At 41.9% G+C, this 23,818-nt stretch overlaps 1 long non-coding RNA gene across 1 annotated transcript; it reads right to left on the bottom strand.

Annotated features, from left to right (window-relative positions):
- Positions 1-132: 132 nt before the first annotated feature.
- LOC108962573 (uncharacterized) lies at positions 133-23,490 on the bottom strand. Its single transcript, XR_007776888.1, has 3 exons — positions 23,345-23,490; positions 7,196-7,626; positions 133-1,274 (listed from the first exon to the last, which is right to left on the bottom strand). It is a non-coding gene; the product is annotated as an uncharacterized LOC108962573 (long non-coding RNA).
- Positions 23,491-23,818: the final 328 nt, after the last annotated feature.

Genomic DNA, 23,818 nt, shown 5'->3' with positions numbered 1-23,818 from the left:
GGGTCTGCCTAAAGCACACGCTCCGGCAGAGCCCGCAGCTGCCCCCAAGTAGGGGAGAGCTGGGATGTCACAGCCAAAACAGCCCCCGGAAGAAGTATTTATTTACTTACTTATTTATTTATACAGAGACCTTTCGCAGGGGGGGAAAAATGGAAAATTAGTAATGAGCTTTAAGCGATGTGTTTGTCTCGCAAGTGAAATATGGCCATTAAAAAGGTACTTGTGTCAAACTCATCTTATCTGCAGGAGGAGTGTTCTTACGCCTGGCCCGGACAATGTGGTGTTGTGTTGCAAGGAGAGCTCGGTCAGCGCTGCGAGCTCTCTGCTCAGCTCGCAGCTGCTGGCATGCTGGGAACCTGGAATATCCCAAAGGGTCCTTGCGGGCTTGGTTACACGCTCTTCAATAGGCCGGTCGTTTTCTTTTCTTCAAGTAATTGCCAACTGTGGTCCTTGAAAGTGTAGCAGTGGCTTAGAATGGTATTGTGCCATGTTGAAATGCCCTGCTTATGCTGTGCTGGAAAACCCAGGCAAAGGCTGCTCGGCGGGGAAGGAGATTTACAGAAACAACATTCTCTTAGTATCATTTTAGGGGTGCCACTTTGAATGTATGTGAAAATATACACATGCATGCATGCACACACATACTTTAAGTGGAAAAAGTAAGAGGTTTGGAAGAACTGGATAGCCATGCATGAGAGTTCTTAACGTTTTCCATTTTAAGTTGCTCTTTCCAGTTTAAAATTCGCCAGCCTGAAACTCTCTGGATGGAACTTTCCATGGGCTGTGTCTGCCACAAGCAGGCTGCTTGTTGAGCCTTGGCTAAAAGCATTGATCTGCTTTTGGGAACAGAATAAAAGTGATTTACGACACACACAGCACAGATAATATCAAAGCTTTTTTTCACTGTGGAAATCTAGTACCTCTGGGAGGGTGACTTCAAGTTTAGACATGGTAGTGTTTTTTGAACCAAGGAAATGCCTTTCACTGTGTTTGTGAAACTGCCCAAGAGCCATCAGCTGCCAGAGTTCTGGGGGCAAAGCTACACACAATCCATGTGGATACTCAGGGCTCAGCACATAATATTTCTGAGGAGCATAAGCATTCTTCTCCCCTTCACATTTCCTCTGTGTGACTGGACTCCGCCTATTTCTGCCGCTAGAGGAGCAGGATGGGCTGTCACCCAGCTCCAGGCACAGGAACTGCGTGTCTCTCTGTACTGGTGCTCAGCCATCTGGGCTTTGTGCGGTGGTGAAAACAGCTGATCCGGAAAACAGCTGGAAGGAGGGAAAGACAGATGGAGAAAGTCAGGCACAAGAACACAAGAAGGAAGGAGATGGCAACTCTGAAGTGGTTAGCACAAGAAGCCCGGTGAAGGGAACTGAGCAGAACTGGCTACAGATACAAAGGAACAGAGCAATCCTTTTACCTGTAGCGAAGCCATCAGGACTTCCAAGATGGAAATTTCATCTGGACTATCATGTTTAATAGCCACTCGTAGGCCTATCTTACATTTCTAATATATTTTGAATTAACTTATCTTTTTGACCTCCACAGGATCCCGTGGGTTCTGCTGTTTAATTATGTGCTGCATGAAAAAGTACTTCCCCTGGTTTGCTTTAAAGCAGCTGCCTTGTAATTTCATTGAGGGCTGTCTTGTTCTTGTGCTCTGAGAAATAAACAAGTAATCATTGCTCAATCACCTCCCCCATGCTTCTCATAACTTCATATACCCCGAGTTGCCTCTTGTCCTCACTGAGGACTCTAGTTAATCTCTCATTACATGGAAGTTATTGGTATTTTTGTCCTTCCTTTCCACCCTTTTCTGTTTTCTTTGAAAGGAAGAGACTGAAGTTTTATGGCAATGAAATATGTTGCTCTTCATTCCTTTACCAAGAACCTCTCATATCATCCCCAGTGACTTCAAAGTCTATTTTCTCAGAGGTAGTAGGTAATTTACAGCCTAATGTGTATGTATAATCAAGATTTGTTTTTCCCTGCTTACATTTACCAATATTAAATATTAACACTATTTAAATTGCACCACTTACAACATTGTTAAATCCATTTCAGCTCAATAACAAAGCTCTGAATATATTGAATTACTTCATATCCTTGCTAACTTAGTCTTCTTATCTCCCTTTCCAAACACTTAGAGTGTTCAATGGGACAGATTTATTTGTATTAACTTCCAATTCAACATTTATTCTCATCCTTTATTTATTTTCTTTTGAACAGCTAGTAAACCCGGCGGAAGTGTTTCCTGTGATTCTGTGATTATTTAATGTTTTTGGGTGTGAAACCTTACCCCTTCTTGTATCTGGAAATACAAATACACTTTCTTGACAGGATCATTCTTGGTGTTTAGAGAACACTAATAGATTTGTGCTGTATAACTTCTGTACAGTGACTATAGTTTTCCCATTTTGCCATAGTTTTCTGTGTGCTTTCCATGCTTGAAAGACTCACAGCCATCAATAAGAGTACTTTAAAAGCTTAAACTAAATTCTGGTGCAGTCCAATATTATAATTTCCATTCATGGGAATATGAACTCCCTGTGAGTGTTGCTTAACTTTTAAAATGTTTCCCCTTCTGTTTCCTTGTAAGAAGGACAGGATATATTTCTTCAGAAAAGCAAATCAGACTGTTTGCAAATAGAGATATGACCATTTTATCATTCACCTTGTAACACTGACAACATAAATTTTATATCAGGTTCCTTTTTTTAGGGAAACCAGCTGTTAATGAGTAACAAATATTTCTGAATTAAAACCAGAAATTAAACAAGAAACATCCACAGGTGGTCTTGCTAATAGTTTTCCTGTCTGAATTTACGCTGTTCGATGGCTTAACCGAGTTTTACTTGATAAACACATTATTTTGTTAAGCTTATCGAATGCTATTAAACTTAGGTGCAGCTGTGAGCTTTTTAAGACTTTTTTTTTATTTTTTAAGAAATTTGCTATTAAAGAGAACTAGCATACAGATATTCCTGTCTTCTCTTTCATATCAAGGCCTGTTTTATAGTAAATCTATTTTTTGGTGACTAATTTTACAAATCTGGCAGTTTTGCAGCTCACAGAATTCTCCCATAACTAAAACTTGGAAAAATCCCAAAAAGATTCGGTAGTTTCCCTATTGCAACTGGGAAAGAAAATATGTTGACAATTTAGCTGATACAGAGTTACAAATGTAAGACTGTTGGTGCAGTTAAACTTGCTCAGGGAGTTTTTTAATGTCACAGCTCAGGTTAGGCCTGGGTTATTGGGATGTGTGTACTGTTCAGGCAATGCTCAGCAAAGGACAAGAATTTTGTCTGTTCACTGGTAGTTCCTGGCAAGATTACCAAGCTTCTTCCTGTCTCCCTGCAGAGATTCCTAATTTCAGCAAAGCATTAAAGCACAGGCTTAAATCCCATAGGACTGCAGTTTTCATTGAATTTTAACTAATGCTCTGATGCCTTGACATGTCAGAGCCAAAATAAAGTTAGCATGTGGAAAACAAGGAGTGAAAATGAGGAAAACATAATCTCCTCTCAGTCTCATATAAAGCACAGTGAAACAAACTTGTGTGAAGAATAGAACAGTATGAGTATTCTGATTATTTGAAAATATAGGGAGAGGATTATTGCTTGGGTATTTTAATTGATTACCCCAAATGTACATTAAAACAACAGTTAGATAATGAATGCAAATATCAAATGAAGTATCTCCAGGTAGGGTGTGTTTACTGAGTAGTTGCAATCAGAATGATTGAATGGGATGCACTCAAGGATGTTTTGTTCTGGGTGGCTGACAGCCTTCACTCTAAGTTGTGATTAAAAGAAGTGCTGTGGACATGGCAATAGACAGTGGAACCATCTGCTCTCTGTGGATTATTCTGTGTGTGCACCTTTGTATCCATCAATTTACAGACGTGTGTGAGTGCTGAAACTGCAGGCATTTGCTGTGTGCTCACACACACACTGCACACACAACTCGTGTGCACATTAATAGTTTAAACTTCATATAATGTTAGTAATGGGAAAATATTATTGGTTGTAGCTGAAATTTGATATAATTTCACAAGAAAATATACCTAAATCTAGTAATAACCTCATGAGAAGGGTGCTCTATCTTCTTATGCTATGTGGACACTGGTGCTTTGCTGAACCAAGCTCAGAATTCTTGAAGACTCATAGTAAACTGGAAATAGTGGCCTAAAATCAACTGGGAACTATGCAGGTAATAAGGAAGTGGAGAGGATTTGGAAAATTCAAGAAAGAAAGTACAAGTCTTTGCTGCCACACGTGATATCAAAACATTGAAAGGTCTTCAGTATTAACTACAGAGCAGGGAACATCTGACTTAAAGGGGGTTTTTTAAAGCAGTAGGCAGACTTCCAACAACCTCTGTGTTTACCAGGAATGCCTTTAAATATTCATATTTTTCTTGCTGTCACCTACACCTGTGATGATACTTAGCACTTACTTTTGCAATTTTATAAATGAATCCCTGCTTTTCCCTTGTCCTCGGTGGAACAAAATTGAATTAAAAATTAATGTTTTATCAGTTGAGAGCTTCCACTCTTTAATTCTAAAGAGGTTTCAAAAATCTCTTATTTGGAATAAACTAGGAGGGAACTAATTCTCTGTAAAACAATTCACAGTTCTGTATATCAAGAAGATATCATTTCATGATTATGCTTAATAGATTTTCAAAGGCACAAGTTTTATGCATACTATCTATACTGTGAACTGTCTGATTAGTGTCAATGAATTTCAGTGTAGAAACCACTGCCTTACAAAAGTCTTTAGGAGTAGTTTGACTGGACATTCACTTTTACAACCTGGACCCCAACTTTTGCACCAGCACTGATGTGCAGCAGGTGAAGAAAGGTTCCTAATTCAAGTTCCTTCCATAGAAGAATTTCTCAAGGCATTTATTTTCTCCATACTCCAAAATAAGTCATGAAAAAGTTTGTCTGAAGCTAAATTCCTCTCCTGAATCCCAAGTTATAGCCTTAACAGGAGAGGTTTCAAGGAAAGTGGTGCTGCTACCTTCCAGGCTTCCAGGTGTGCAAAAAAGCACCAGCCAGGTGTTTAAAGCACTTGTGTTACAGCCACCAGTGCTGTGCTCTGGAAGACAGAACTGATTCAGAACTTCCCACCTACCACCAAAATCTTGGTGAGGATGTCCTCCCTCTCAGCATCTCACTGCCAGCTCTACCCCAGGGAAAGAAAGCCTTTCCTCAGGAAAGGGACAGGGTGTGTGTGTTATCGATATGTACCTCTCTAGAAACATAAACTAAAAACACAAATATATATTTCTTTATAAATGTTCTGGGAAGAGATGAGGGAGCCAGGCTCTTCTCCAGAGTGCCCACTGAGAGCACCAGAGGCAACAGGCACAAATTATAGAACAGAGAGAAAGTATAACAGAGAGAGAGAACAGCCCCTTCTTTTATTTTAGTACACATCGGGTGCAGGAGCCCGGGCGTCCCAGAGGTTCAGCCAGGGACAGGAGGTCAGCACCTGCAACAACAGAGCCAGAAGGCACTGATAACCCTCCAGAGGCAGGAATAGGCATGCCTTGGTTCCCCTTTCTCTGGGAAACATGGTTGACAAGGAATCTTTTACAGCCCAGAAGAGAGAGCTAGTGCTGTCATTGGTGACAGGCTGTCTCCAGCACCTCATCCCCTTGGGAAGTGATGTCCTTAGGAATCCATGCACGTGCAGAGATGCACAGTGCCCCAGAGCCAAGGCACAGGACTCAATGGAGCCCCTGGGGAGCTGCCATGGAGCTCTTCCCAAACCCAGTGCAGCACCATCCAGGGGTGCTGTTGTCCTGGCTATCTCTTGCTAGCAAGCTGAACTGACTTAGAGCAGGGCTGAGAGCTGAGAAAAATGGGCAGCAGAGCTTGGTACTCAACTGGGCTCCTTCCTCTTCTGGACCTTTGTGCTTAGTTTCAGTCTCCTCTTTCTCCTTTTCCTTGCTGGATGCCATTCTCTCTCCTCTGCCCAGGGCTTACTTCTCCTCCTTTTCCTTGGCTTTTTGTTTTCTTGTGAGGAGCATACAAAGCTTTATACCCACAGAGGGATGAGATAGGAACAGGTAGGATCAACTGCAGTCAGCTCTTGATTTAACCAGAGCTGTCTCCCTTTACCTTCTTTCGTCTGACAGGCTCCCTAGTTCCCCTGCACATACCAGACAGCCTAACCCGGTCTCTGGGCTGGTTGGAGACAAAGTAATGGGTGCCTAAAGCAGAACTGTTGGAGCCTGCAGGTGACAAGGGACAGCCTGGAGCAGGAAGAGACTCTGTCCCACTTTTGTCTCCGCTCTGCATAGGAGATCCCTGTGGCTGGTTTGCATCAGACCTTTCTTCAAGGGCCTGCCTTGGGAACACAGTGTTCACTCACTGGGAGTGTGACCCTTGGCTCATTGGGGAGCTGCATGGGTTAGGGAGCCTGAAACCACTCTCCAGCCAAGAAGAGAGAGGATTTCTGCTGGGATTTCCTCTGCTCTCGTGAGACAGAGAGCCCTTCTGTGCCATATCACCTTCTGTGGTGGGAGACTGCTTTGGGAAGCTGTCTCTGGAGGGATTTTGCAGGTCTTGTGGCCAGAATGCTGAAAGAAGACCAGCAGCTGCCTCAGGAAGAGGTTGGCTGCTGGTGGCTTCTCAGCCACGCTGAGCAAGGTTCACCAGCAGCACAAGGTTCAACAAGTTGATCCCAGAGCTGGCCTGGGGCAGGAGGCAGCCAGCAGCTGTGCTGCACAGCTGTGCAGGTGCTCTCAGCCAGCTATCAGGGCTCCTGTGCTGGAGGAGGGAAGGAAGCCCAGCATTGCTTCCCAGCACTTGATGCCAGCCAAGCCCATGCTACGGAAGGCTTGCCATCCATGCATTTTCCCCCGATACACAAAGTCCACCCCAGAAAGTCCACCCCAGAAACACCAGCTTTTGAAGGAGGCAGTCCCTTGGCAGATCCCCTCCCAGTGCCTCCTTGTCTGGCAGGCTACAATCCCTACTTATGCTTTCAGTTCCTCCACCTGTGCCTGCTTGCTGCTCCTCTGCGTGGCTGCCATGCACTCCATGCAGAGCTCTGTTATGAGAAGCTCTGCCAGGAATGCTCTGCAGGAAATCCTTCAAGGGCTCCCAGTGAGCCTTTGGAGACTACAGGCCAGAAAGGAGCTCTTCCAGCATCAGGTCAGAAGGGCTCACCTTGAGGTCAGCTAGCAGCAGCGCAGATTGTCTTCTCCAGCATCCAGGATCTCCATCAGCACATGAAGGGCTATTCTGCTGGCAGCTCTATGGAAGATCCCCTCTCTCACAGGTCCTTCTTGCTTGCAGGATGCCCAGGAGCTGGATGGGCCAGGGCAGCATGCCATTCTCCTCACAGGGGGATGCTAGGGGCTGTCCAAAGAGCACCCTGCTGCAGCTGGAGCACATCTGGCCTGGGCCCCAGGCAGCAGCCACTGGGCTCCATCACAGAGGGCCAGCACAGCCCCTTCCTGCTGCTGCTGCTGATCCCTCCCGCTGCAAAGGAGCACTCACCCTTATCCAAAAGGAATGTTACCTGCTGAAGGAGTCTTCAGAGATCACAGGATAATGATCTTTAATATTTGCAAATAATAGTGAATTAGAATGGGAATCTGTTGATGCAAAAGGAAAGACAACAGAAGACAATGAATGGAGGCTTACACGCACTCTTAGCTTGTGATTCATCCTACCAACATGAGGCCTTCTGTGGCCAGGCTTGAGATGATGTTGCAGCCTAGTTTCTTGTCCTGCTGCTCAGAGGGTTGTCTTGACTTTAATAAAACCAATGGTCATAAAGCAGGCACATGTACATATAGAAGGATTCTCTTTTTTCCCTTTGCTAGTGAATTGAAAAGAAGGTGGTTTACATAGGATCTTTTTGTGAGCTCTACTGCTTTTCATTCCAGAACATTTTGAGATGTAGAAGCCTGTGTAACACAGCTTGAAACTAAAAACCTGGAAGGGTATTTTTTGATGTACAAAATGAAAAATTGTAAATATTGAAGTTTAATATGAATTCCTCATAGCTAATATGAAAAAAAAAAAGTTTGCATGAACCTTTGTTCATGCAAATACTTCAGGATCCAGTAACTATTGGACATGGCAGGAGATTTCAGTTCAACTACACTTAAAGAAATCAAGAGAAGGTTTTATAAAGAAAACAGAAGATGTCTAGGACTATTAAAATAACAATATTTGTATTTTTAAGGAAGGGTTTGCATGACAGTTGTGTAAAGGCAAATCATAGAGCATTAAGGTTTTTGATAATAAAATTCCTTTAAAACTCCCGTTTACTAGGAACCATTAGTGTATACAGAATAACTCTTCTTACCTATGTCAAATGAAAACTGAACATGAAAATAATTTACTAGAGAACCACTTTTCAGCTTCTTTAAATCATAATTCACTGGCAGCAGCAGGTTTTTATTTAACATCATCCCACTCTTCACAGTGCTGGTCCCTTAGATTTTGTTCTCTGCTACCATCTAGAGGAGAAACTGTCCAGTACAGAGACAAATAAATTTAACTTTTCCAGAAAGTTAGATAAATAGTTTATTTTTTTTTCTTCAGAAATCCTTTTTGCAGTAATTATAATAGGTGGGGGGAAATAGCTGTTGAGGCCAGTCAAGACTTAGAGTTAGCAGAAAAATATTTCAGGATTTTCAAAGCTGTGGGTGTAATACTACAGTTTTATAGAAGGAGAAAAGAAACTGGTATACTCAAACAAACCCTTTCAACTGTAGTTAAAAGTCTTATGGAAAAGATTCAATTACATTGCAGGAATCACTCAGTACTGGTGCACAGATTCAGACAGCCAAGATCTACAAAGTTTTTTGTCCACTAATGCTATCAGATAACAATGCTCAGCAACATCTATAGCCTGAATAAGATATCCAGTAATATTAGTGCTAACTGAACACTTTGTCCCTCAGTACATGGTTAAAGAGGTTTAATTGTCTGCATTATTTTTCTAGTTGTGGACAGTCACTTCTTTTCCAAATAACATCCAAAGGAAAAAAAGCATGGTTTGAAGCTGATTAATGTTATTTATGATTACCAATATATTAATTACAATAAATTCTGGGTTACCACGATTTTCTAACTTTTGTGCCTTTTTCTTCTTTAAATTGGTACTTCATTACCCTGCTTGAGTGAATACCTGTGGAGATCTGGTTAACACCTGCTCAACTAAAATCTCATCACCCTCTCACTGTCTCTTCTTGTGATTACTGAAACTTTTTTCCTCCAGGACTGGGAAATTGGACATTGTCCTATGAGAAAGCTACTGCAAAGTGTATTTTCCAAATTCACTCCTTAGAACATGTCAATCTTATTTTTGCATATTCTGTTTCACTCCTTCTCATGCCATCCTTCCTTTTCTAGGTTCCCATTGTCTATTCATCCACCCTAAGACAAGCATTAGCCCTTATGTTAGATTTTCAAATGAGCACTCTTGGCTTTTCTCCTAAACTTGCCATTTTACAATTAGGAGTTGACCCCAATAACCATGCAAGATTAAAATACTATCCTCTTTTTAATTACTTCTTAAAAGTTTTCTTTTTCTTATTGTTTCAAGGGGGAGGGAGGAATGCTTCTCTACTGAAAGCCTGTCAACAGAGACTTGTTATGCAGAGATCACAGCATATTCACTGATTAGTGCTGTCTTATTGTTTCCTTGGCCTTCTCTGCCAGCTGGTCTATATCCAGCTTTGAGTCCTGCCTCCTGCTTAGATCATTAGCCCCTTCAGCCAGAGCTGCCTGCTTTATTCTGAGCTTGTGTAACATCCAGCAAAACAGGGTCTTCCTCCATGAACGTGGCTGCTTGGCACTGTGATACCAAAGTAATAAACATATTCCTGCTGGGATTATCATTATGCATGTAATATTTATATGTGTGGGGAAAAAGTCTGGATTCAACACCCAGTAAACTCCTACCAGAAAGAACATGACCCAGTTAACAAAGAGATCTTTAGGTGTATTTCCATCACTGGCAAAAGCAGGACCCCTGCTGATCCATCTGTAAAACATTGATGATGATTGTTCTAAAGGCAGCCACTTCCTAGACCCTCCTGGATGGATCAGCCTTTTTTGCTGCCTCAAGCCAGGATAATCAAAGAAAAATTGTGGATACTTTTATGAAAGAGAAACTGAGATGCCCACATTCAAAGTCTCATGTCAATCACATCTGTGAGCAGATATCTTACAAAGTTATCATGGATGTTGGCACACCTTTTGGCTGTCTCATAAGTGTGAGGCTACTTCTATGTAAAAATGGAAGCACAGTTAAGGAGAAAAATTTAGATTAAATTGGCCACTGCCTGCTTTAGCAGTTGCTCACAGAGAGCACCATGCCTACAGTATCAAGGGAACAAATTCCAGGTTTCTTAGCAGTACAATAAAATAAAAAGTACATAGAAAACTGGGCCTCCAAGGGCCATGAGAATGGTGCAACAGAAAAGTACACAATGATCCTTCAAATGAGGGGCTAGATGTTTATGTATAACAAGACTGCATCTATTGGAAAGATGTTTGAGTATTTCCCTCTCTGCCTCAGTCCTACTATTTAGCTCCTCTTTCAGAAGTCACTCCCTTACCACTAGCAAGAAGCCTTTTACCTAAACTGGCAGAAGTGTGATGAGCTTGTCTTGGCTGAATGTTTTTCACTGCATATTTTACAGCTCATCTAAGAAATGGGTTGATTGGCAGTGGTGAACTCCTCTAGGTTAAGTCAAACATTACTGATTTTCAGTAACTGTTGTCTTGTTCAAGTGATAACTCTCCTAAATACTTCAAGGAATTTAAAATGTGTGAAATAAGTGAAGGAAATGGTTAATGTAGCTAAAAGCTTCACTCCCCACATATTGCTGGTAGAGAGTCACTGGCTATAAGGCCAGAAGTGACCCTGATGGTCATGAAGTCAAAACAAGCTTCATTTTAGAATGATTAATCTTTCCTTTTGTAGCTTTCTTTACACTAACTCAGCTTTGAACTTCATTTGGAAAATATGTACTATATGTAGAAATTAAGCACCAAAAATTATAGCCATAAGTTGCTTCCTTTACATTTGAAGAGAAGTTTTGGTGAATTTTTCAGGTTTTTTGCATGTTTTCCCTATGTCTGCACGAGTGGCAAACTGCTGAGTTTCACTGCAAAAAGCTTGTACTGTGGAAGTGGCCAAGGCTCCATGAACACCTGAAATCTCAGAAATTCATTCTGCACACATAGTAATGAAGCTTGTCTCCGAAAATTAAAAGTTTTAGGGGTTAAAGACTGGGGGAGGAAACCAACTCATGCAGTAAAATCAGCTTTTTGTAACAAGTATTTCTTGCTCAGACCAGAGCCTAACTTTGGACAGGCAGATTCTCTAGCTTTTAAAATTGCTAGGGATAGAAAAAGGTGTAGTCCTATTGAAATTGTTTTAATGGATAATTGCCCCGAGAGACAGACAGAGAGGTGAAAAATGAATACTTAGTGTAGAGGAAGGACTGATTCTCCTGTCAGGAACAGTAAAATAGAAGCTATAACTTTGTAATATTTGTAACCACAATCCTGAATATCTTTAAATCAGAAACCAACTCTGTTATTAACTCTTATTAAATAGGAAATTCCAAAACAAGAATGCCAACCTACAAATTAAAAATACCTTTCAGTTCCTTCCCAGTACCATTTTTTCACACAGACAGCATCAAGTGCTAATGGAAGGGTGCTGAAGTTGGTGATCTGTGTTGCTGGACAAGAGGACAGCTAGTCCTGGCAACCTTCTCTTTGGCAGGGTGCAGTCCCCTTGGCAGTGATAACTCTCAGGACCTTTTCCTGTGCTTTCCTTCAGCATAATTTCTGAGGAGCAATCAGACCTGCTCCAGAACCTCAGCTGAACACGTGCCTAACGGGGCTCTGCCGTTTCCAGCTGGTTCCATAGGAATACTTTCTTCCCTCTATCCCATTGTTAGAATCCTCGGTCCAGCATAGGCTTTCTTCACAGGAGGTCATTGCTGCTGTCACTACACGGGCTAAACAGCTTCTTCTGCAGTGGATGACCCAATTACTGTGGTAACAGATGGGCCAGTGTACAATGCCCTTGCCAGCTGACTGCTTGCAAACGTGTTCTTAAACAGATATCATCGTCATTCGCCACGCAGGAGCTGACAAGCTGCATCCTATGTGACAGGGTATGATATGGATCTGCTGTAGTGCCAGCCTCCTAGACACTTAATGAAAGGTTTCCTTTCCCATCCCATGCATAGGCAAGGCTGACAAGGAGGGGGATCATCATTACATAGTTATTGTACTCCTGTAGTTTCCATTGATAGCTGCAGCTTGCCTCAGTTATCCCTATAAGGAAGCATTTCTGATCTAACCTGAGTTTATCTTCTCCAGCTAGCCTGCAGATAGTGTCTTATAGATTGCTGCACAGCGACACTATGGGTAACATATTCCAGCTATGTGGGTTTTTCAAATGTCACTACTGATTTTAGGGGATTAGAGGGAGCTTCCTGACCTCTTGAAACCAAGCAGTGTAATGATTTTGGTTTAAATTCAATCCATAGGAGATTGCAGTTTACATCTGCCATGTAAACAGAGGGATGCAGCTATTTGCTTGTCTTGAAGAAGACAAAGAATGGTTTCAGCTGCGCTGTTCTACTGTGCCTATCAGTGGGAAGCATCTTCTCCATACCCATGCTGGGGGACCAAGGAAAGGAAGAGGCAGTGGGACAGTATCTGAAGCACAGCACTACTCAGGACATCTGTCTTGAGCTCCCATATCCACAGGCAAAGCCCTCTCCTCAGCCACCTTGGAGGAGCTCCCTCAGTGACTGTGCTGTCGTGGCCTGACTCTCCCCAAAGGCACTCTGACTCCTGAGATGTCCAGGAGAAAACAACAGAGAGTAACAGAGAACTAACACAGATGAAGGTATATTGACTCTGAGTAGTCCCTGATTCCTCTTTCCATTGGGTTTGCCAACTTTTCCATGTGTCCCTACACTGTAGTTTTGACTCTAGGGGAGGGAAGAAAAAGCAAAGTTGTTTGTCCTCTTTGCAAATCTTCCTCCCGCAAGATTTTTCTGGTCACAGGAGTGGCAGGACAGGTTGGTTGGTAAAAACATCCCAGAGTTTTACATTAGACTTCTGGAAGGTTAAAACTAGCCTGTGCTAGTGTTTACAGTATGGTAAATTATGACCTAATGTTGCAACTCCCATTCTAATTTGCCTCTGCCTAATTTAGCTCAGGCTGGGTGTGCAGATAATTAAGTGCTGACTGCTTGCTCAAACTGTTTCTTTGGTTTCTCACACATGATGGTACCATGAAATAGAAAAAAAACACATTACAAAGTCCAAATTTTGTTGTTTCAAGATCCCTGCAGATGTAGCATTCATCTTCACTTTTGGATGTAGCAAAGAGTGCAAAACACACAGGTAATTCTAATATTCCCAAGGGATGTAACAGAAAGAAAGCAAAATTAAAACCACTAAGTTATTAAAATGTTTTTGTAATGTCAAGATATTATGTCTTGCTAAGAATAATGAAACAAGCAATGGATCCAAAACCCACACAGCTCTGAAAATTGTGGTCCTTTCAGTAGGTGCTAACTCTCTGCTGTACAACTTCTGCAAATTGCAGTAGTTTTATTGGCAGGGATGTTCCCTGTAGATAAACAAACCATCCTGTGCCTCTGCAACTCATGTCTGAGGCTGAACCATGCCTCACTAAACAACTTTCTAGTTTCTGGCATCATTTTGGGGGTTCCTCAGGCTGAGAAGCCCGAGCCCAACAAAAACCCAGCTACTGCTTCATAGCTACAAGGAAAGACCAGAAATTATTTCCTAAGTCTGTGACTGCACCTGAAGATTGTTTTGCTTGCAGCTTATCCAGTGCAAATTTCTGTAAGTTAGAGACAGCCCCAGTTACTTAGGGCTGAGAAGTGAAACTGAACACCTTCTAGCACTTGAAGTTCTTGTTGGAATTCAAGACTGTGAACAGGAAAAGCTAGAAAATATAGTCTGGAAAGTGCTTATTACTCCAAGCAAACATTTCAAGGGCCTATTTAACAGCTAAAGTGTAAAGTCTCTTGTAAATAGTTAGTGCTGAATGTTGTATTTCATCATAGTCAGGGGTATAATAGTGGGAATTCTGGATGGGTAGCAGGCTTCTCAGCAAATTATAGTCCAGTGGGGCTAACAACACATGGAAACACATTAGCCATTTTTAAAAAGTTGTGCTAGTTGTTTATTTTGACTCTATAAACTATGTATATATCTTTGGCCTAGGGAAACTTGAGAACCTTGAACTTCATGGAGGGCTCTGCTCTGTGTTTGGCATATTAGAACATGCGAGGACAGAATTTTTAACCTCTACTTTACTCTGGATTTACAACCAGTCACAATCATCAACTGTTCCTTAGATTAAATCATGAGGGTTTTGCTTTCTAATACATTGCTTTTTAGAATTAGATACACTTTACAAAAGGCAAAAATTTCTCCACCATACTGCCTACCTTTTCAAACACTATTTTCATTGCCAGATTGCTCCATTTTGACATTTTCCCCTTATAGTTTGCAGTGAAACTGGCTCAGGACTTTCCCTTTCTAAAGCTTTTTTAATCTTAAGAAACCATCCATACCCACAGAAATCTGCCTCAAAAAATACAATGCTGAAGCTTGGATGCCATCACTGAGCATCTGATTTGTAGCAGCTGTTAAAATATATGCTGAATGAAGGTTGGGCTTAATGAACTTGGAGGTCTTTAACAAATTAATGATTCTACAATTATATCAAGACTGCTTTTTAAAGAAAAAAACCCCCACATGAATAAAAAAAAAAGACAGTACTCAAATGTTTAATGAATTGAAAAGGGATGAAGATACAGCAACCCAACGTAGAATGAAAATGAAATTTTTAAAAGTGAGAATAAAGATGTATAAATTGCTGTGGCAGGAAGATTTTTTTTTTTCCAGGGCCTTGTTAGTCTGACATTTTTATTATATTTGTGGGTACTAGTAAATGAAGAAATAAAAATGGTTTCAAGGCCACCTCCCATATGATCTGTAGAGCTTTGTTGGTCACAGTTACTTGAAGGGCCAGGCACTCATAGAGAGTGGTCTGAGTCATTCTGGACCTTTTCAGACAAGGTGCAGTACAGGCACAGCTTCACTGGGAGCAGAGGCTCTGCCTGCAGCATGGGAGGCTGCAGCCTGGGCAGTGGTGACTCTGAGAGGAGCTGCAGGAGACTGCAGCTGGACAAAGCCTCCAAGAGTGCAATGCTGAGGTTTGGCATGGCTTGGAAAATAATGCAGGGAGCAATGGTGGGAAGGAGAGAGAGTGGAGAATGAAGAGCACCAGAAATCTGCACAACTGCAGACCTTAGGGCAGCCCTCCAGTACCATGGAGGGGCCTGCAGGAGGGAGGGGACTTTTTACAAGGGTTAGGGCAGATATTAGTCAGAAATTCTTTACTGTAAGGATGGTGAGGCACTGGCAGAGGTTGCCCAGAGGAGCTGTGGATGTCCCATCCCTGGAAGTGTTCAAGGCCAGGTTGGATGGGGCTCTGAGCAACCTGGGCTAGTGGGAGGTGTCTCTGCCCATGGCAGGGGGGTTGAATCCAGATGAGCTTTAAAATCTCTCCCAATCCAAGACATTCTATGATTCTGTTGAAAACCTCATTAGCCATCATTATTTAAAAGGATGTTAAAAATGGGTATTGATATGGAAGAGGGCAGCAGGATTTATTACAGAGCTACAGAACCTGCCTTATGGACAGAGACCTGAAAAACAATCTGTTATAAAAATCATATTTGATTACAGTGTGTAAGTACATTCTGAAGAAAGAAATACTGAAAAGAAAACCAAAGTGACAATCAATGACTGGAAGTTAGAGCCATGTATACTTCAAAACAGTCTATAAGCCCAAATGATTTAGAGTAATAAGTTATCCAAAAAGTGGGGAATGTTTAATCTCTTTTGATATTAAAATATAATTTAAATTTCTTTCCAGAAACTGAAGCATAGTATTCTAATGAAATATGACTCATTGAATGAAATAGTGGGAGATATCAGTCAAAAGTAAGAATCCATAATATCCTCCAAAAAAGAATGGCTACATCAGGTGGTTTACTAGGAATGGTCCCAGGCCTGCAACAATTCCTGAACTATGCCCAGAACTGATCTGAGATAATGGTTAGTCAGGACCATAATCATGCCAGCAACTATTCTATATAATTTAAAAGTTAAAAAAAAAAAAATCAAGGTCCAGAAGAGTTCCCTGATGCTTTTTAATTTCTTAGTAATATATAAAGTGTCTGGACAGACACCCTCACTTGAGATTTTTTTACACCTATTCTTAGTTTATTTCTCTCTTTCTTGCAGAAAAAGGCACAAATTACACTCTTTTATTAATTCAGGCCTAAAATGCAACATCACATGATTCAGTAGCACACAAAAATTAGGTTCTTCCTCAGCAAAATTGTAAAAAATAGTCAAAACCCAGGGGAAAAAAATTACACAACAGCACAGTTTATGAGTACAGAACATTGAATTGGCACACCCACTCATCTCACCCTACCTTCTTCAGGCCCATCTCCAGCCAGATGGGGAAGGGAAAGATGGAAAAACACTTCCTTTCCCAACACCCTCCAACCCTTGTTTTCTAAATGCACCCTGCCCAGACAGTTAACATTGCACACCTGGTGCCAAAAGATCTCAAGATATGCATCATCCTAATGTAAATGGGTCCTGTTGAAACTAAAGATATCAACATTCTGAAAGAGCTGATTTTGGTTCCTTAGCCTGCACCCCATTCCATATCTCCTAACAGCAGGGATACTTCTGCTCTTCCTCTCCTTTACATCCCAATTGAAGCCACGAATGCTTGTATGTTGGCTTGATGTAACCAGTTAACTCTGTAGGAAGGGTCACTTCATTTTAACATTGTCCTCAGAGTGAGCAGGTGCAGTAACAGTTTTAACTTGGTATTACGTCAATGGGCCCAAGAAGATGCACTCAAACAGCCCTGGTTTAGACAAAGAGCCTCAACAGCAGGCAGAGGCAAGCTGTATTGCTCAGCATTCACACTATTAACATACTCTGCTGCCATTCCTGTGAAATCAGTATTCACAGAATTATTCACTGACCTCATACTTGTACTAGCACAGCCGATCCTGTTTAAGTCACAGTCATCCTAAATAGGCACCACCAAGGAAACCCAGTCCCTAAAAAAGCTCAGTTAGCATTTAGTTATTGAGTTTCTAAGTACTTTCTCAGTAGCAATCCTTGCTTCCTTAAGTACACAATAATTTAAAATTATATTCAGCTGGCAGTGGGTGGAAAGAGATTGTGAGAAACATCTGAGAAAACAAACAAAGAAAAACATACATATCCAAGTTATTTTGCATGGAGGTGTTTTGGTCAGTGAGCAGAGCTTTGTAAATTGGAAGGGAACAGACAGCTGTAAGTGAACTGAGGAAGTGTGTGTGGGTAAAGTTCTGACCAGTGCCTGTGAAAGAAAAACAAAGTCTACAATTAGTTATTGGGGACTTCATAATCAGGGGATTGTTGTCTCTCATAACGCTTCCATTTCAAGATCACATCCAACTTGACCTAGTCAGGCAATATTTCAGCTCCAGGGAGGAGGCTGACCTGCACAACCACCACACGTTCTGGCAGCCTTCTCTGCTTCCACAGCTCTCTGCTAAATTAATGCCAGCACCTTCTATCATCAGCATGTGAGCTTGTAAAGCACCTCAACACAATGCTTGGCTCATTGTGCAGCAGCATGGCACCTTTTCAGAGGCTTCTGGCAGTCCTCAGATCAAGGAAGCAATATGAGGACAGCACATTTTGTAAAGTTCCTCGGGCTTTTTGTGTGTTTCAGTAGTACTGTCCCATTGGGTAAACCAGGAGAGTGTAATTATCATGTTGCTTTTGCTGCCCTTTACCATAAAATGAGATTTCTTGTATCTCCAAGAGACTGAATCTTTACCCCTGGTGATTCCTGGAATGCAGAGAGACATTTAATACAACATTGATGAAGTGGTTGACTAGTTCATGAAGATCTCACTAATCTCAGTGCAACAGTCTCCAGAGTTTCCACGCTCCTAAGGTTTCCCATCTGTGTCACAAGCTTAGAAATGGCATTCTGCAAAATCAGAAGAATGTGAGATCTGAAGAAATCTGTTCCTTTCCCAACTGATTTGCTGCCATCTTTCCCAGAAAGACAAGATCTTCCCAGATGAGTCAGACATAAAAGTGAATTAAGACCAAAACAAGAACGCATTTATACCCCAGCACAGCTAACTTAACCTCCTGCATCACACAATTTTTTGAAACTGAAATGATAAATTATGGAAAACAGAACATAAGCCTCTATTTTCTACTCCGCTAAGTTCAGAGTTTAAATCTGAGACAGAAATTATCTTTGTTATCATTTAAAAGAAAAAAGGATACTTTACAAAAACCCTGAAAGAATAAAAGAGCTAGAATCAGAGAAGCATTTCCCATTTGTAAACATTCATAAATAATAATATGCTTTGCAACTACACGCTTCTTCCAACAGCTACTCTCTCTAATCTCAGAATATTGATGTCTGGCTAATGAGATACTCATGGACTTGAATCTCTTTGGGTTTTTTAAAGATGCATAGCAGGATTGATCATTTTGAGGATTGCATCCTAAAATCTTTATGCATGACCAGATTGTGCTGAAAAGTGGGGACACAAAGGGAGCAGAAAACCTGACAAGAGGTTTTCCCTGTGGGGAACAAATGCATCCCAAGAGACACTATTCCCTTCTAGAAGTAAAGGACAATTTGCATTAGTGTCTTATTGTTGTCTTAGCTAGCACGAGTTCTAACACCATTATAGTGCAGGGATTTCCTACCACCAGAGCTTCTTACCTCCTCTGTGTTTCTCTCAGGCAGCTCCTATAAGCCCTGACTGTTCCTGGTCCTTACAGCAGTCATCTGACTCCAGATCCCACCAATCCACTCTTTTATACCACTTGTTCTAATTGGCTACAGGTGTGGCTTATTAGGATCAGGCCTGTTTCTAATCATTAGTAATCGGTACAGCTGCAACTCATTGGGGGATGAGATTACCTTCTACACCACCTTCATTTACCCATACTGTAACCCCCTACAATTCCCCCTTTTTTCTTTTAGCCACAGAGTTGCAGCATTTCCAGAAGTACATATTCAAATAAACTAACATTATTTGTACATTTCATTTAGAACTAAGAGTTATCCAAGTGTTCAAACAGCGTGTTACAGCACAGATATTTATATTTCTAAATGTTAGTTCAGTTCTATAGCTTTTCCCAGTTCATAAAGCCCTTATCTTCAAGGTCTTTTACACTCATATTTAACAAACACCAACAGCTGTAACTGATACATTTTGCCAATAGTTTAGTATTCAAATCCTGTTCCCCCAAATCCACAGGGTTATATGGTCAAATTGTGTTCCCCCAAATCCACAGGTCAATATAGTTTAGCTCTGAAGCACATCAGGGTCACCATTTGTTGTCTCAGCTAGCACAAGTTCTAACATCATTATAGTGCAAGGATTTCATATCACCAGAGTGTCTTACCTCCTCGATGTTTCTTGCAGGCAGCTCCTCTTAGCCCTGACCTTTCCTGGTGCTTGCAGCGTCATCTGACTCTAGAGCCCACCAATCCACTCTTTTATACCACTTGTTCTAATTGGCTACAGGTGTGGCCTGTTAGGATCAGGCCTGCTTCTAATCTTTAGTAATTAGTAGCAGCTGGACCAATTTAGTAATTGGTCCAGCTGCAACTCATTGGGGGATGAGATTACCTTCTACAGCACCTTCATTTACCCATACTGCATCCCCCTACATCTTTTCTCACAAGTGTCCATTCTACGAGCTTTATCTTTTTATAAGACTTTGACAGCCACACCATTGCACCTCCACTTATGCATATGGAGTTCTCCAAAGAAAGGGAGTAAGATTTGTCCACCTCTGTGATATTACTCAAGAGTATTTCCCAGCTCACCATTATCAATCAACAACCTCAGCAGCCAAATATAATTTATTTATGATCCTTGTTTCTTGTAATGGTAACCATGGAGTGCAATGATAGCTGGTTGTAAAAAGATCATTTTTATTTTAAAAAGCCAAAGGCTGGTGAGATCAAAGCAAAGTCAAGTGCAATTAATTGGTAGCAACAAATGGCCTGGTTTGGTGGGAGGAGGTTCTGAGAAAAGCCAGCCTAAGTAAACAATAAGAAAAATAGGCAGACAGGGCCTTGCCAGGGAAAGGTGTGTATTAAAATTGAGAGTAAGAGACTGACCAACTGCTGCTCCTAGAGCTGATTCTTCCAGCTGCATCTGCAGCTGGTTCTTCCCTTGAGTTTGAGGGCAGATGGTATCACTCCTGTGAGCATTTTATGCAGAAGAGTCCTGGAGAGTGGGACAATGCAAGCTGGTCTCTATTATGTCAGCTTTTACTGCCAGGTCTGAGATAACTTGGTTTTGCAGCTGCACTCCAGCAAAGCAAACACAGCCCAGGGCCACAGCAAAACCGGAATGCATCAGCTCTGTTAAGATCCCTTCTGCAGAGAGCCGAGGCTGCTGGTAGTGCAGCGCTGAGCAGCTCGTCCAGCTGTGGCTCAGCCAAGAGGAACCTGTGCGGGGCGGCTGTGCAGGTGCAGCAGGAGCTCTCTGCTGAACCCTGCGGTGGCAGTGAGCTCTCCTTGGCTGCAGTTTTCTCTCTGGCCACCAGACTCCACTCTGCTGCCTGGGATGCAGGCAGCTGGGACAGGCACGGCTCCACTGAGCTCAGGGCGCCCAAAGTCCCACCTTGGAAAGCAGGAATGGTAGGCATGCTAAGCCCAGGGGAATGGGAAGTTGTGTGGGTCACCTGTTGTACAGAAATGGATGAGGAAAGTGGCAAGATAGCAAAAATTCAACTCATTGGCCTCATTGACTGAACTCCTGAGAGGTTCAGCTGATAAAAAGTCTGGAGTTTCATTAACTCTTTGAGCTGCTGTCATCTCAGCTCCCTTTTTTCCAGGCACCTGGACCATCCCTATCTCCATGTTGTTTCCATTCTCGTGTTGGTATGAGAAAAATTCTCTTCAGCTCTACAGTGAAACAGATCAGGAACTGATACAAGCTAAGACTAACCCAGCCCAAGCAAAAGCTGGCTCTAACTCAGATCAGTTCCCCAGCCGCAAGCAAAAGGGAGGGGTAGCACAGGAACAGGAACAATTGATAAGTGAAAGGCAGGACTGCCTCTGCTGTTGGCAGTGACAACTTCTGCCTGCTCAAGTTGTGCATATAACCACAGCCCCAGAGCAGAGGCTCTTGGGCTCTGTGCTCAAGCCTGAACTGTTGGAGCAATGTTGGATTGCTCTGCCTGTACCCCAGGCTCATATGTCCCCAGAAGGTGCCTAATTTGAACAGCTCTAGACAAAGCAAGAGGCCAGAAGTCAGAAACCAGGAATTCCCAAATGTCTTCATAAGCACCGTGGCACATTGACAGCAGGGAAGACAGGAGAGAGTCCCATAGGAGTAGTTCTGACTACGTGTGGAAACCTTGGGGTCTTGCTACCTTGGTTTCCACTGTAGGCTAAATAGAATGAGTTTCTGAAGCACATATGTGCTGAAATAATATTAAAGCATTATTTGAAAGTATTACTATTTGTTGTAAATACTTCTAATGCCTCCAAAGTGCATTTCTTGCAGCTACACTCCTGAGATGGTGAAGTCTGAAATTTTGGACAAGCTGCCAGGTATTGGAGAAGTGAGGCCACATTCCTGCAAAAGCCATATTGGCAAATCCATTCAAACCAAAGAAAAATACTAACTGATACTGTATACAGGCATATGAAAGAGGAAGATAATAACGAGCACAACTTTACTTACAGAAACCCACTGTGAGGTGAAAAGTGGATTTATTTCAGGAAGAAAATTAATAACACAGTAAAGAAAAGCCTTTTCACAAGGCACAGAAAAATCTGTGATCTCAAAGCAAACTTTACAAATATTCTGATGCAAAAAGTTTAAAAGCAAAAGAGAAGGAAGGATAGGATTTTCTTCTCCAAAAATGGTAATTTCTGCATCTATCAAACCATAGATAATATGAACTTTGAAAAAATCCAGAACAAAACTTGTAAGTTTGATAGCACAGTATGCCTCATGCAACTCTGCACCTTTCAAAGAGAAATGGTTGTTGGCTTTCTGGTTAATAAATAATAAATCTAGCCATTTTGCCAAAGCCTGTAAATAAAGAGTTCATTCCAAAAGTCAGCACATTATGAGAAACAGCCTCAGTGCCTGAACATTTTAGGCAACTACTCAAAAAAGTAAATACAGCATGCAATTTATCTGATCTGGACGAATGTGGAAAAGAGACTTAACAAACCTGGATTGAATTAAGGCATTCCACTAGTGTAACTTTCCTACAATAAGCCCACTTATAAGTTAGAGAAGGATAAAGGAGACCTTGTGTACACAGAGATGAAAGTCATCTAGTTACAGAAGAGACAGCGCCCCAGTAAAGTAGTTCTGCTCGTGTATCCTCTAATTGGAGGTAATTTTGAGCTGGATTGATGGAGGGGATATAAACTGAGTATTGTGGTGCCTGCCTTGTAGGCCCTGACTCTGGCAAGGAAACAGTCTCCCAGCCACTTGGCCATTGGTACTCTGCCTCATCCTCTGCCTGCAGCCTAGGCTCATGCCCATTCCAGGCTCCCACCACGCAGCCGTGTGCTTGGCCAACATTCCTGGCCTCCTAGTGAAGCCTATGAGTCTGAACCAAATGCTCAAGCTCTTCCCAACCTCTGAGTGGAGAGAAACAGGCACTCAAAGTTAAGAACTGGCCTTACATGCTCAAAAAAAAAAAAAAAAAAAAAAAAAAGCCCCACAAAATGAGCAGAAAGCTTCAGAGATGCTCTTACTGCAGTTCTTCACAGCAAGTTACTGACCAGAAATTGCAGTTTTTTCTGATTGTTTGCCCAGAACAAAAGGTATCAGAGGCCTGGGTCCAAATTTGTGTTCTGCTTACTTTGAACATGGGTTTGAACATGTGCACGGGCTGTGGGCAGCCCCCGAGGGAGTTGTTCCCCTGCCAGCCAGACCACTGTCAGAGCAAACCCTCAACAAATGATTCCAAGTAACTGAACCAAAAACCTGGATTGAAGTCTTGGTCTAGTGTGGAAAACTGAAGAAAAATCCAGAAGTTTGAAACAGATGCCTAATCAGAATGCCTGATACTGGATTTCCCCCAAAAAGTCACTAAACAACTTGTTCTTTAATGCAAAAACATTTAATACAAAAATACACAAAAATAAACAAATAATATATTGTCAATATTACATACCTGACCTCAAAAACTTTTGAAAACCAGTTGTTCTCATGAAGTTCAGAGCATGAGTGGTTCAGTGCCTGCATGAATAGCTGTCCCACAGACATCTACATACTCTGGAGGCCAAGGAGCCGAGGTGAAGCAATCCCCTCTGGGTGCAGAGTCTCTTTACAAACAGTTGATTATTGCAAGGAGATTGTTTGTTCTGTTGGGAGGCAAACGGTTCAGTTAGACAAAGGCTGACACAACTAAAAGATTGAAGGTCTGAGGACCAGACTTAAGAGGTTAGGTGGCTTGAGAGCAGCTTTACATTAAATTTCTTTGTGTTTAAAGTAACACTCGATCAAGAGGAACAAGGTTTCAATTGATTACTGTGTCAGGACATGGTGCAGGAGGCTACTGTGGACATTAACTCTTTATGCAGAGTTGGACTGAATTGACAAAAGGGATTGGAGCTGCACAGAGAGGAACAGACCCAATGTCTCTTCT

This window comes from Serinus canaria, chromosome 2, assembly GCF_022539315.1.
Source record: "Serinus canaria isolate serCan28SL12 chromosome 2, serCan2020, whole genome shotgun sequence".
NCBI classification, from domain to species: Eukaryota; Metazoa; Chordata; class Aves; order Passeriformes; family Fringillidae; genus Serinus; species Serinus canaria.
The sequence above is the reverse complement of the archived record's forward strand: the minus strand, read 5'-3'. Positions and strand labels throughout refer to the sequence as shown.